The sequence below is a fragment of the Neophocaena asiaeorientalis genome, unplaced genomic scaffold, assembly GCF_003031525.2.
Source record: "Neophocaena asiaeorientalis asiaeorientalis breed wild unplaced genomic scaffold, Neophocaena_asiaeorientalis_V1.1 scaffold79, whole genome shotgun sequence".
NCBI classification, from domain to species: domain Eukaryota; kingdom Metazoa; phylum Chordata; class Mammalia; order Artiodactyla; family Phocoenidae; genus Neophocaena; species Neophocaena asiaeorientalis.
In genome coordinates, this window is record NW_020175402.1 from 6,372,679 (window position 1) to 6,384,240 (window position 11,562).

The following is an 11,562-nucleotide window of genomic DNA, read 5'->3' on the forward strand; positions in this document are numbered from 1 at the left end:
AGGCAGGGGACACACTCCTGGACACTTGTTATCACTTGGGACCCCTCCAGCTAGTGCCTTGTGGAGATGTCATAGAAAGTGGACAATTTAGGAACGGGGGAAGACTCCTGAAGGAGGTGATATAGGAGCCAGGGCTGTTTCTTCTCCATGTAAACACTGTGTCCCCTTCAACCCCTCCTAGGACAGGCCTGTCTCGAGGCTGCTCTGGATCCACTCACTGCCATTTCCTGTGGCTGTAACAGATCTGCCTGTTTTTTTTTTTTGTTGTTGTTTGTTTGTTTTTTACCACTTCTTATATATAAATTTGTCTTGGAGTCATCAGGGGCTGACTACTTCATGTGCACACTGGGCACTGGGACTCGGAAATGAGTCAGATACGGCCCTGCCCTCAGAAAATTCAAGCCCATGCTCAGACAAGAGCATAAACAGATCTTTGCATCTCAGTGTGATGCATTCCGTGACAGGGAGGGCAGGGGTGTCACAGGGAAGTGCCTTTCCCAGCTTTTTACTGAAACCTGTATTTGTAGGAATTCTGGAAGAGGTGGAAAGGGTCAGAGGGCCTTCAAGGATGACTAGGAGTTGACCACCGAGAAGAGAGAACAGCGTGTGCAAAAGCTGGAAATGTTCAAGTGCTTGGCAAACCCAAGAAGTTGTGTGTAGCCAGAGTGTGGGGCTTAGCCGAATGCTTCTGTGTGCCAGGCCCCATGCCACGTACTTGATGCACATTATCCCTCTGATCTTCATGACAGCCCAGTGGGCAAGTGTATCGCCCTTATTTTATTTTATTTCATTTTTATTTATTATTTTTGGCTGTGTTGGGTCCTTGTTGCTGCGCGCAGGCTTTCTCTAGTTGCGGCGAGCGGGGGCTACTCTTCGTTTTGGTGTGCGGGCTTCTCATTGCGGTGGTTTCTCTTGTTGTGGAGCATGGGATCTAGAGAGTGCGGTCTTCAGTAGATGCGGTGCGTGGGCTCAGTAGTTGTGGCTCTTGGGCTCTACAGCGCAGGCTCGGTAGTTGTGGGGCACGGGCTTAGTTGCTCCGCAGCATGTGGGATCTTCCTGGACCAGGGCTTGAACCCGTGTCCCCTGCATTGGCAGGCAGATTCTTAACCACTGTGCTACCAGGGAAGCCCCAGCGTTGCCCTTATTTTAGACAAGTAGTCAGGCTCAGAGAGGTCAAGCCACTTACCCCTAAGTCACAGAGCCCGTTCGTTGGTGGTGGCAGAACTCAAGTCAGTGGAGCTCCAGGGTCAAAGTTTCCAGTGAATTCCAGACATTGTTGAAGTGGAAGAGCCTTAGTAGCTGGCATCCTGGGATGAGGTTTTTGAAGACTTAAAACTTAAATGGAAAAATCTGAGGGAAAGGGGCAATTTTCCATGAACTTTTGTTCCTCCCGAAGCCCTCCACATCTTCACGTTTCAAAGTGTATTGTGCATGGGCATGTTAAAGCTCCAAGTTGGCAGTGTAGTTCTGGATCATCACAGAGCTCTCAAAGCGGTGGGCTAGGTCTGGTTTCCTCCAAAATTTCCACTCCTCTCTTTTCAAGAGGTGGGAGGAAAGTTTTTGCCTCTGGTTTCAAAATGTCCTACAATTTCATATCTCTTCTTGTAATAGAAGTAGTGGTTAATTAAGGCTGGAGTCAGATCTTGGCTTTCCCTCTCTGTGCCACAGTTTCCTCATCCGTAGAATGGACTTCCTTCATGGGATTGTTGTGAGGATTTAATGAATGAATGTATGTATAGGGCCCAGCACATAAGTTCTTAGCACGTGGTAAGTAGCCTCTATTACTTAAAAGTGGAGCTGCAGTGTAAGGTCAGAGCTAGAGACCTAGATGGAAAAGGAGATGAGCTTTCAGAGGTAGTGATGAAGAGAAGAGATGGGGGACCCAGACTGGGGATCCCCCTGCATCTTAAGCTCAGGAGCCACCATGGAGAGTGAGAAGCTGCCAGAGAAGCAGGAGGAGGTTGGGGGAGAATGTGCTGCCATGGAAACCGGAGGAGGGCGTTCCCAGGGGGAGGGAGTGATGGATAATGTCAAGTGTAATGTAAGAGAGGTTGGGTGGGGAGGGCAGGAGGGTGATGGGAGTAAACCAGAGCCCTCAAGTTCAGTCTTCTGCATGGCCTGGGAAGCCCCAACAATGGATTCAAATCTCAGCTGTGATGCTAACCGGCTGGCTGTGTGACCTCAGCAAGGGATTTGCCCTCTCTGAGCTTCTGTTTCCTCCTAGATTTAAGACGAGGGAACGAGCCAGTCTCTAATATGATGCTCAGTTTCTAGTAAGTGTCCTGATTTTGCCGGATTATTGGCCACTTGCTAGCAGTGTGATCTTAGGCAAGTCCCTTCACTTCCAAGCACTCTCTCTGAAGGATAGAGATGTTGCCTGGCACATAGTAGGCCCCCAATACAGGGTTATCCTGTAATAATAATGGGGGTGCCGGAAGCTGCTGTCTAAGGAGGTTTGTTTGGCTTGGAACTTGAAACGTTCCCCAAGATGGAGAGGGGTCACTATGTCCTGAGAGGACTTCAAGGAACAACAGTCCAGGCTGGGCCCCTGCTGGGCCTCCACCCAAAGACCAGCCCCTCTGTCATCAGCAGCAGCTCCTCAGCCTGGCCTCGGCGTGCCTTCCCGCCTGGCAGCTACTGCAGATCCAGGCTGGGAGCCAGCTTGGAGGCCCCAAAACACCTAGGAAGTGATCCCCCCGGATCCTGGCACCAGCATTCACACTCGCGCACACACACACACACACACACACTCCTTTCTCTTATCGTTTATATTCTCATCATCATGTCTTCCTTTATGTGATTTCTGGGCACTGAGCACATAGTGCTGGGTGTTGGGGGGAGTGACAGGAGAGGGTCAGGACTCTCTAGCAGGGGCTAGAATAGCAGGCTGTGTGGCTCTGGTGGCGGGCAGCTTGGAAATTCAAAATGGGGGCCAGAGAGGGGCTGGTGAGGTGCCTTCCTGACGGAGCGGAGCGCTAGGCTTGGGGGTCGCTCCGGTTCTGGCTCCGTGAGCACCACCTTCGTGAGCCCCACCTGTGCGCAGCTCTTCCCAGGCACAGACCTCAGTGCGAGGCCAGTGTAAGCATAACAGGTAATACCGCATGCAGGGCCCTTCATTGTTCTAGGCACTTTACATGGGGTAACATTTCATCTTCACAGCATGACTGTGAAGTAGGCATTATTATCCCTATTTTACAGATGAGGAAACAGGCTCAGAGAAGGGAATGACTTGCCCAAGGCTACACGGCTTGTCCACGGCTGGGCCAGCTAGGATGCTGTTTTGGGTCTGTCGAGTGCACTTCCTCGGCTTTCCTCCTCCTGGCTCCCAAGAGGACACTCTGTGATTACACTGGTGGTACTAGGGAGACCCTTGTGTCCGGCTGACAGGTGTGAACTGAGCATCCTCCTGCCAGGCTCTGTGCCTCATCACCTTGGCAGCAGGGGCACAGGCCAGCCATCCAAGAAACTGCTGTGACTTTGGCAGGTCGCTCTCCCTTCCAGTTTCTCCCTGCCATGGAAGACCTGCTTGTTCAGTGATTTTTTTTGACTGCCTGCCATGTCTTTGCTGTGTGACTTTGGGAAAGTCACTTCACTCTTTGAGCCCATTTCCTCCACCGTGGATGACAACGCTTATCTGGTAAGAAGTTGTGAAGATTTACAAAGAGGCTATGAGTGAAGGACCTGTCTGTTGGGGTCACACAAGTGTTCTCGGCAGCTGACGCTGCAACCGGCACAGGGCAATTATTCTACGGAGTGGGTGAAGGAGTGTCAGGCAGAGGGACCTGGTTTGGTAACACTATACCTGGTGCATAGTAAGTGCTCAACAAACGGAGCTTTTTAATGTCATCTAACGTGACACCTTATACCTGCTCTGACCCCCGTCTCTTAAGTGCTGTAGGTGGGTCAGGAGCAAAGAACTTTACTTTTTAACCATCTCCTCGAGTTTCAGAAGCGGGGACAGCGTGCATCAGAGAAGCAAATCTCAAGAGGATGTCTTCTCTCCAAGTACCTTCTACATAGCTGTCCCCTTTTGTCCTCACCGGGGCTGCCCGCCCAGGGACCCGAGATTGGGGCACAACCTGGGAGGGAAGAAAGGTCCCCGGGTGGCACTGGCCTGGGCCTTTTGGCTTGCATGTTTGAGTCATGGGGTTGGTCCCTTGGCGGGTGTTGGTGCAGGTGACATCCATCTGATGGGGCTCATCTTCTAGAATCTCCTCTTGGAATGAGTCCCAAGCCAGGAGACAGGGCATGTGGGTTTGACTCTCCATCCTCCACTTGCTGACTGTGTGCCCCTGGGCAGGGCTCTGTCCCTCTCTGGGCCTCTGCACAATGGAGGGGCAGAGGCAGGAATTGATGGGTTCTGAGTGTGCTGCCATCCTGGGAGAGAAAGAGACATTTCCCTCATGTTCCTTGATCCCAGAAGCAGACATCTATTGGTAAAATCCCCTGGGCATTTGCCCAGAGACTGGGGAAAACCAGAGACCCCCTGGGGGTCTGGTGTTTGTAATTGGAGCTGCCCCCCTTTGGGGGTGATGGAGGCAGGCATGTCAAAATGAACTTGACTTAAACACCTGGCTTTTGCCTCTCCCAGGTCCCATTTTGGGACCAAGGACCCAACCTTCTGTTTTCCCAATAAAGTGAGCCCTATTCTCAGTGTCCACTTCTCTGGCTGTTTCTTTTTTTTTTTTTTTTGCAGTACGCGGGCCTCTCACTGTTGTGGCCTCTCCCGTTGCGGAGCACAGGCTCCGGACGCGCAGGCTCAGCGGCCATGGCTCACGGGCCCAGCCGCTCTGCGGCATGTGGGATCTTCCCGGACCGGGGCACGAACCCGCGTCCCCTGCATCGGCAGGCGGACTCTCAACCACTGCGCCACCAGGGAAGCCCTCTGGCTGTCTCTTTTGCTCACCCTCTGTGGTCCGCTCATGAGGGGGCCCCAGTCTGGGGGGTGACATAGACCTGCCTGCTCACACTGAGTGGAGAGGGTAGCCCTACCCTCAGGACCTGTCTCAGAGGGAGATGCTACTCTGTCCTTAAGAACCCCACCTGACGGGAGAGATAGCACAGCAGGCAGCTGTAGCCACTTCCTAGAGCGTCTCCCACCCCCACCCCTCCAGACTGGCTCCTCCTTCTTCGCTGTGGCCCATCCCCTAATCTAAGGCCCTTGTCCTCCAGGGCCCTGCCCACACGCCTCTTGGGGCTCCCACTAACCTTCCTCCCCGCTTCCACCCTCCTCCCACCTGCCCTACCGTGACCCTGCCTTTGGTCATAGAAGCCCCAAGTCTCCTCGCCCTGATGGTTTGTTACTCAATAACTCTGTAACGGGAACTTCCTGCCCAGGATGTGCCTCCCCACCATGTGTGACTGGGTCCTTAAGAGAGCACCAGGGCACAGAGCCCCTCTTCCCCTCTGGGGCAACCTCCCTTTCGAGCCCCAGCCCTGGGCTGCCCACCTGGGCCCTGCTGTGTCAAGGTGAAAAGCTCCAACTCAGGTGGGTGCCCTGACCCAGACTAGGATCTCACCCCACCCCCAGCTGCAGACTGTGTGGGCAGCGGTGGAGGCAGGGCTACCGGGCTGCGGGGGGGGCGGGTAGGGAGGGCCTTGACTGCTTGGCCTCTACTCAGGGAGCAGCTCAAGTCCAGACCTCCCAGAGGCTCCGCAGCTCTGCCCAGAGCCAACTCCCACTGAGACTGGGAAGAACAGCTCTGAAGGTGAGGCGGGGAGGGGAGGGAGAGGAGGGGAGTGGGGAGAGGGAGGCACGTGCCAGAGCCTTAGGCGTTTATGTGAGTATGTGCACCGTTGAGATTTTTTAATTCACCTCTGGAGTTGCCCTGAGGAAAAGCACATCTGCAGGACCACTCTGGGCATCACTTTCCTCTTTGGTAAAATAGGATAACAATTACTGTAACTAACTTGCCAGGATTCTCTTGAGGACCCGACAAGACAACAGCTGTGCATGTAACAAGGGCACCTTATTATTAATGGGGAAACACACTCTGCTTTTAACCTTCAGTAGCTTCCAGTTGCCTGAAAAATCCAGATGACCTCTCGTGCTTCTTCCCAATAGAGGATGCTAGGAGTCTAAGTTCAATCTTTCCTGCCTGCCACCTCAAAATCCCTTGGAGAGAGAGGGGGACCCTCTACCGGAAGGGGACTGCTGAGGCCCAGCCCAAGGGCAGGCGGTTCTCAGAGAAATGGGGTGGGATGGGCAGACTTCTGTCAGGTTCCAGCTTCTTCACACTTCCAAGTCAGTGCCGCTTCCACTGCCTCCAGGAAGCCTTCTCTGACTGCACTGTGCTGACCCTTGGCCCTGCCTGCGTATCCCGCAGCTGCTCTCAGAGCACCCCCATGCTGAGCAAGGCCTGCCCTCTCTCAGCAAGCTGCTGAGCGCTACAGCTCGTCCAGACATAGGGGAACCCAGCTGCTTCCTAAGGGGTTGGGAGGAGAGGGAAGGAAAGGCTGGTGGAAGGGAACACGGGGTTTTTTTTCTTCAGTGATGTTTATGGTCACTATAAAATGCTCACTATAGAAACTGAGAATAAGCTTGAAAAGAAGGGGCAAAATGTCATCCGTAGTTCTCCATTCTATTAACATTTGGATGTACTTCCTTACCCAGGGGAACCCCCAGGGGTTTCACAGTGATTCCAGAACCCTCTGAAATGGGGTATGCACTCTGTGTCAAGTACGTACTTTGCCACGGGATTCATTGGGTGCCCAGGGCTCCAGGACCCAAAAGGTGAAGAGGCTGCTCTGGGGGTTCGGGGAGAGTCCATACACACCACACAGCCACATGCAAATAGACCTACACTGACCCGGAGGCAACACGTACACATACCTGACTGGGTGCACGAACACCACCACACACCTTCACACTGCTGGGGACGTTCTGTTCTCTCACCCAGACTCACTCCTGGCACCTGTACACGTATTGTTGACATACACATGCACACGCACTTCTTTGTACACACACCTCCCACCAGGACACACACTTGTTCACACTAATGTGTTCACTGTATGAATGCAGCCTGGTCTGGGAGAAATTTAGGAGAGGCTGCAGGAGGACAAGCTCATTTTACGGACGCTGCTGCCATCTACTGGCCATGCCTGACATTAGCACCCTTATTTGGTTCCTATTCCTTTCTCCTGTTCTGCTGTCCACTGGCCCAGACTTCTCCTCATCCCTGGAAATTGTGGACTGGAACTGGTTTCTGAAAGAGGGTCCTAAATGAGGGAGGCATTCTGTTGGGAGATACTGGGTGAGCATGGAGAACTATAACTGACACCACTCTTTATGTGTCAGGCACTGCTGTCCTTTAAAGCTATTACCGCCTTTAGTCTTTAAATCTATGGGCCTTATTGCAGTGCCTGGCACAAGAAAAGTCATAATAAATATTTCAATTGAATAATTTAAAACCTTGAAAGTGAGTTTCAAAAATTTTTTTTAATTAATTAATTTATTATTTTTGGCTGCCTTGGGTCATCGTTGCTGCACGCAGGCTTTCTCTAGTTGCAGTGAGTGGGGGCTACTCTTCGTTGCAGTATGTGGGCTTCTCATTGTGGTGGCTTCTCTTGTTACAGAGCACGGGCTCTAGACGCACAAGCTTCAGTAGTTGTGACACGTGGGCTCAGTAGTTGTGGCTCACGGGCTCTAGAGCACAGGCTCAGTAGTTGTGGCACATGGGCTTAGTTGCTCTGCGGCATGTGGGATCCTCCCGGACCAGGGCTCGAACCTGTGTCCCCTGCATTGGCAGGCGGATTCTTAACCACCACGCCACCAGGGAAGTCTGAAAGTGAGTATTTTTAACAAATGATGAGCTGGAGGCTCAGAGAGGGGAAGTGACTTGCCAAGCTCACACAGCAGCTTCCTCTGATAGTCAGGATGTTGCTCCAGAGAGAAAGAGAAGGAAGACACAGCAAAGTTGAAAATATTTACTAAGAACTGTAGGGGGCTGCCCTGGTGGTGCAGTGGTTAAGAATCCGCCTGCCAATGCAGCTGAGCAACGAAGCCTGTGCGCCACAACTACTGAGCCTGCACTCTAGTGCCCACGGGCCACAACTACTGAAGCCCGCGCACCTAAAGCCTGTGCTCCACAACGAGAAGCCACCACAGTGAGAAGCTGCGCACCACAAGGAAGAGTAGCCCCCGCTCGCCGCAACTAGAGAAAGCCCGTGCGCAGCAACGAAGACCCAATGCAGCCAAAAATAAATATATAAATAAATTTATATGAAAAAAAAGAACTGTAGGAAACCCAGCCCAGATCCCCACCCCCAGAGGACCAGGAGAAGCACCCAGAGGTGGAGGAGGTCAACCTGGAGGGATGATTTCCCCACCCAAGAAGGTTCCCCTACCCTGAGCTGCTGCCTCAAATTCATTCATTCAACTAATATTTAATGTGAACAGTGTGGCAGGATCTGTGCTCAGACTGAGGATAAGCAGTGAATAAACAGGTGAAAGTCTAGTCTTTCCCCTTGTACAGTGTGGGGCTCCAAAAGGGCCCCTTCCTTGATATTCCACTCCCATGGGCCCCTGGGACCCCTTTGAGATTCTCTTCACCATCCTGGTTGTACTGAGTGGGTGGAGAATGCAGAATGAGACCAGAAGGAGATGTGGGTCAGGGGTGGGAAGGGGTGGTTCAGCCTGGACGGTCCAGTACTGAGGTTGAGCAAAGACAGCCTGACACCTTGAGTCAGGCAGACCTAGTGTTACCGATCCAGGTTCGTCTGCCTGACACATGGCAAGCCAGACACTGAGATGCCGAAATTTGCAGCAGAGAAAGGGTTTGGGGTTTGTTCACGAGGCAGCCAAGTGAGGAGACAAGAGAACAAATCTCAGATCTGCCTCCCCAAAGGCAAGGGGTGGGGGATAAAGAAGCAGGGTCTTACATGTGTGGAAAGGTGGTCAGCAGTAGGGAAAGGGTGAGGTAATCAGGGTTCTGCACAGGTGTATCTGAGTGACGTGGCTTCTTTATAGGATGCATGTTCAACAACGGAGGTGCTTAGCATGATCTGAGGTGGAGTTTTTGGCCTCTGATGTCAAAAGGTCATTCATCAGACACCTGGGCAGGCCCAGTTTTAGGGTCAGCGGCCCCAACCAGTCTTAGCCAGCTTGCACTGGACAGGAGCTGATTCCAAATTCCTGCAAAACAATGTAAGCCCCCTGTTACGGTAGTGACCCATATGTCAGAGGTGTTGTCTCTGGGTCTGAGTCCTCTCTCTCTCTGTCTCCCACCCTCCATGCCCCAGCCTGGCTGTAAGAGGAGGGGCTTAGGATGTGTCCATCTAGACTGACCGCACATGGGTGATATCCGACTGACAGCACTGCAGGGACTCAGACAACAACTCTGTACTGACCAAAGGCCTTGGTGCCAAGCACAGTGCTGGCACTGTCTGGGGAGGCAAGGGCAGGCAGAGAAGGCTTCCTGGGGCTTATGGGCTTGGACCTCCAAGCCTGGAAAGCAAAGGAGGATTCAACTGATGGAACAGAGGATCCCTGAGTAGTCCTGGCTGGAGCAACCTAACTGTTAGTAGGTGGCCACACAGAAGGTACATTGAGTATGGGCTTAGTTACAGGTAGGAAGCTCTGGAAGATCTGGGTGAAAGCCTGACTGTGAGGCACGGGAGTGGGGTTGGGAGTGGAGGGGATTGGCTGGGAGACATGAACCCAGATCCTGCTCTGGCTCCAGAATTCCCAAATCTCCCATGGACACTTCATACTTGACCTTACCAGGCCTAGGGGTGGACTCACCATGGGGTTTATTTGTCAGTCAAGGCCTCACACTTGCATAGGCCCTAGGAAGGACCATGGCCTTGTGTTCACAAGGTCATATGTGTCCGTAAAATTGGCAAAAGTAAAATCCATGAACTTCAGATAGCCTCATCCACAAGAGGGCAGACAGCAGAAGTAAGAACTACAGTCCTGCAGGCTGTGGAACAAAAACCACATTCACAGAAAGATAGACAAGATGAAAAGGCAGAGGGCTATGTACCAGACGAAGGAATAAGATAAAACCCCAGAAAAACAACTAAATGAAGTGGAGATAGTCGACCTTCCAGCAAAAGAATTCAGAAGAATGATAGTGAAGATGATCCAGGACCTCGGAAAAAGAACGGAGGCAAAGATCGAGAAGATGCAAGAAATGTTTAACAAAGACCTAGAAGAATTAAAGAACAAACAAACAGAGATGAACAATACAGTAATTGAAATGAAAACTACTCTAGAAGGAATCAATAGCAGAATAATAGAGGAAGAAGAACAGATAAGTGACCTGGAAGACAGAATGGTGGAATTCACTGCTGCGGAACAGAATAAAGAAAAAGGAATGAAAAGAAATGAAGACAGCCTAAGAGACCTCTGGGACAACATTAAACGCAACAACATTGGCATTATAGGGGTCCCAGAAGGAGAAGAGAGAGAGAAAGGACCCGAGAAAATATTTGAAGAGATTATAGACGAAAACTTCCCTAACATGGGACAGGAAATAGCCACCCAAGTCCAGGAAGCGCAGAGTCCCATACAGGATAAACCCAAGGAGAAACACGCTGAGACACATAGTAATCAAATTGGAAAAAATTAAAGGCCAAGAAAAATTATTGAAAGCAGCAAGGGAAAAACGACAAATAACATACAAGGGAATTCCCATAAGGTTAACAGCTGATTTCTCAGCAGAAACTCTACAAGCCAGAAGGGAGTGGCATGATATACTTAAAGTGATGAAAGGGAAGAACCTACAACCAAGATTACCCAGCAAGGATCTCATTAAGATTCTATCGAGAAATCAAAAGCTTTACACACAAGCAAAAGCTAAGATAATTCAGCACCACCAAACCAGCTCTACAACAAATGCTAAAGGAACTTCTCTAAGTGGGAAACACAAGAGAAGAAAAGGACCTACAAAAACAAACCCCAAACAATTAAGAAAATGGTAATAGGAACATACATATCAATGATTACCTTAAACGCGAATGGATTAAATGCTCCAACCAAAAGACACAGGCTTGCTGAATGGATAGAAAAGCAAGACCCATATATATGCTGACTACAAGAGACCCACTTCCAATCTAGGGACACAGTCAGACTGAAAGTGAGGGGAGGGAAAAAGATATTCCATGCAAATGCAAATCAAAAGAAAGCTGGAGGGCTTCCCTGGTGGCGCAGTGGTTTAGAATCTGCCTGCCAATGCAGGGGACATGGGTTGGAGCCCTGGTCTGGGAAGATCCCACATGCCACGGAGCGACTGGGCCCGTGAGCCACAACGACTGAGCCTGTGTGTCTGGAGCCTGTGCTCTGCAACAAGAGAGGCCACGACAGTGAGAGGCCTGTGCACGGCGATGAAGAGTGGCGCCCGCTCGCCACAACTAGAGAAAGCCCTCGCACAGAAACGAAGACCCAACAGAGCCAAAAATATAAATAAATTAATTAATTAAAAAAAAAAGAAAGCTGGAGTAGCAATACTCATATCACATAAAATAGACTTTAAAATAAAGAATGTTACAAGAGACAAGGAAGGACATGACATAATGATCAAGGGATCAATCCAAGAAGAAGATATAACAATTATAAATATA